We start from the raw sequence: 3,554 nt of genomic DNA on the forward strand, positions 1-3,554 counted from the left end.
CACATGAAAATAAATAAATAAGTGGGAGATATTGAGCAGAGGAAGAGATATTATTAGATCCATTAAGACTTAAAAGAGTCAACTATCTAAGGTAAAGAGTCAACCATAGTCTCTTGAAACTCAGCTCCAAGATAGCCACTAGAAACATGGAACCAGTTATCCAATAACAAGTAGTTTGCCACAGTACCCAGAAATATATAGATAGTAATAAGAGACAATCAAGAAGTCACGAAAGGAGAGAATGAAGGGCACAGACCTCATTTTGGATCCTTTTGCATAAAGATTCAACCAATTAATTTCTGTCAAATCCCATATTAACCACTTCTTGAAGAAGCTTTTCGTCAATCTGCAAAACCATGATATTGGTGGATTTTGTATATATGAATTGATTATAATATATCCAGAAATTCAAATGAAAATGCAACAACAAAATCCAAAGTTTAGGTTCAAAATCAGCAACAATATCAACCCAGGCAGAGCATTCCAAATTTCAAATATTCACAAACAAACCAACAAATCATGAAACAAAAACTATAGATATTCAATTGGAGCACCTAAATCTGGAGGAAACAATCCTCAACAATTTGATCAAGACACATAGTCCAATCACAATTAAGACACAAAAGCACAAAGATAATCCTGTTTTCTTGTAGTGAATATGAAAAAATTAATTCATTGCACTTTTTGAATGTCTTCATTTCACATGAACTTATTATAATTGAGCAGTCAAAAAAGATATAATGCCAAGTACCTAAACTAGCTGAGGGGAAACTATGGCAATTATATGAATTCAATCAGCAAAATATAACAAAATCAACAAACCCTGATGAAGCAATATGCAAAATCAAAAAGCAAAATGTAAAATCAAAAAGCAAATTCTAATAAAGGAAGAAAGAATCAATATTATTCAGATTTAACATAAAATTTTCAGTACATGTCCTCTAATTATTCCTTTTCTCTTAATCAATACTATTCAGATTTAGAATCAATATGTCATCATTCTTGTTATTCAGATTCACAACACCAACAGGAGCAATTAAAAGTTACACGGCAACAACACCAACAATTAAATCACAATAACAAAATAAAAACAAGAAAAAAATAATAACAAGCGGAATTCAAACTCAGATGCGGGCCAGAACTCAAACCGAGATGAGGGAGAGAGAGCAATGGGGCACAGGAGACAGAAATGGAATAGCAACGGCCATGGAATAGAGGCGAAGCAACCTGACGATAGACAAGCTGCGACGGTGCTGGAGCAGTGGGAGTGGGGACGGCGGCTGGACCAGATTCGACGGCGGTGACACAGCTTGAAGAAGAGCAGTAGGAGGGAGTTTTTTAAAATAAAAAATATAGATATTTAATCAATAAATTTTATTATCAGAATTAAGTAAAAGTATTTTGCAAGATAAAATAGGATATACAGAAGAATGGTAAACAAATCAAAAGGAGCCCATTTTTCTGCCTTATGATTCATTCCAACCAAGTGATGAAATTCAAGCAATGAAATTTTTATATACACTTTTCACATACTATATATTTTTATTTTTGCCATTGTTCAAAAAAGCTCTTGGTGTTTATTTAGCTGAGTGGGTAGTAATTATAGAGCATAGTTAATTTTTCAGAAATTTAGAAATTAGAACCAAAGTGAAAATGAGAATCCTTTCTTTATCAAAAATTCAAATGCGCAAATTCCATCTTCATATAGTTTGAATTTCCATCTTTTGTTGGAACAAAAAAAAGTAACTTTATAGGTAGCATCCAAGATTTTTTCATTCTAATTATCTCCTTGAAGTAAAAATAAGAGATTAGAAATACACACCTCAAAGTTAAGTAGTTTGGATGCAATGGCATCAATCTTCTCTAAATACTCATTTATTATAGCCTTAGAAATCCTGCATGACCAGAGTCAGACACTAATCCACAAATATTCAGTTAAAGAAACACATAAATATATCAGGAAGATAGTAGCTTTTATAAATAATAAGTTACTGGTTCTACTTTTAAACACAAACAATGTTCAATGTAAGTCATTTAGATTACTATTGTATAAGGTGTCTTATTATGTTAGGCACAATATTGGGCCACACTCATTTTTTGGAATAAGTTATTTTTAACAGAACCAGAAGGCAATTGCAATTTAAGGGAAGAGAAGGGAACACAGTAAGTGTCACTAACTGATTCCAAAACTAGCTGCCTCAGATGCCGTGAACAAAACACCAAACAAATTACTCGAATATAATTAACTAAATACATATCAATCAAAATGTCACCTAAAAAATAAATAAACATTTTAAAATCCATGGAAGAAAAAACACACCTCTGAGGTTTTCGGAGGTTGCAATAAACTTGAGATAGAATGCTTTCAGCTGAAAACAATGATGCTGCTCTGCTAGTGCTAAAGTTGTAGCCAGTGTTTATACAATCAGTATTCTGATCTTTCACAGGACCACAAATTTGGGCTTTGAAAATGGGTGATCGTGCAGCTAGTACCAATTTCTGTGTGTGATCTCACCACACCAACACTATAATTTATTGAGTTTTGTTTATAGATTGGATGAAAAATAGCTAGAAAAATAAGTATAATCGTTAGGAGTAGAAAATATTAGCTAGAAACCAGAACAATGTAAAGCATCAATATAGACATCACAGTAAATATTGTTTGATGTAATAACAAGTAGGATTTCAGTTCAAAAATGGCGTATCTGGCTCATGCATCAACTTAGTTACTCTCAAATTTCAACATTCTAATTGAAATACAAGAAATACATAAGAGCATAGTTGTTGTGTTTGTGATTACCGAGCGAAAATTGGTTTCTAAAATTGGAACCCTAAACCCCTCAAACTTCAGAATCTAATGAAAATTAATACATACCTAATCGACGCCGCGAGCACAGAGAGGACGACGAGAAGTGCGGCGATCGAAGATGGTATGGGCGGCACAGCGACGATCAGAGCAGGAAGGCGAAGAGGAGCGACGGTCAGTGGTGAGTGGTGAGTGGTGAGTCGTGTGTGGCAGTGACTGGTGATGGGGGGTGAGTGGTGACTGGGATGCGACGATAGTGAGACAGCGGGTTTCGATCTTTACGATGGTGAGGGTTTTCTTCGTGCTTTGGAGGTTTGGGTAAAAATTTCTTCTCTGAAAGGATTCTCTGAAAGGGTTTTGATCTTCTCTGAAAAGTGATGATGAGCTTTGGAGGGAATGACTAAAAATTTCACTAAGTGGGTGGTGAGTGTGCGTGTGTGCTTACGGGAAAAATTTCAGAGGAAAAAAATTCACAAGTGTCAAGTTTTTGGCTTTAGATACATTAGGCATCACTTTTAAAACGCACCCAAAACTCAACAAATAGGCTACCCTCTAAAAGCGTCTTCTTTGATACAAAAAGTGAATCTATAAATATCAACCTACGGCTACGCTTTATAAGTGATTTCTATAATACCTAAGGCTACACTTTTTAAATGATGCCACAATTGTGTATCTTTTTCTCTTATAAAAGGGCAACACGGAGAAAAGCGTAGCCTATTCCTAGAATAGGCTACGCTTTTCAAATGTA

The 3,554-nt window shown here is 34.6% G+C and overlaps 1 long non-coding RNA gene across 2 annotated transcripts; it reads right to left on the minus strand.

The window, feature by feature from the left end:
• Nucleotides 1-8: 8 nt before the first annotated feature.
• On the minus strand, nucleotides 9-3,292 carry LOC110281534 (uncharacterized). Of its 2 annotated transcripts, none has more exons than XR_008009617.1 (5): nucleotides 2,876-3,292; nucleotides 2,321-2,525; nucleotides 1,823-1,895; nucleotides 1,149-1,309; nucleotides 9-346 (listed from the first exon to the last, which is right to left on the minus strand). It is a non-coding gene; the product is annotated as an uncharacterized LOC110281534 (long non-coding RNA). The 2 variants fall into 2 exon arrangements; XR_008009616.1 differs by having other exon boundaries at nucleotides 2,321-2,568.
• Nucleotides 3,293-3,554: the final 262 nt, after the last annotated feature.

The sequence above is a fragment of the Arachis duranensis genome, chromosome 5 (genome assembly GCF_000817695.3).
Source record: "Arachis duranensis cultivar V14167 chromosome 5, aradu.V14167.gnm2.J7QH, whole genome shotgun sequence".
Classification (NCBI taxonomy): Eukaryota; Viridiplantae; Streptophyta; class Magnoliopsida; order Fabales; family Fabaceae; genus Arachis; species Arachis duranensis.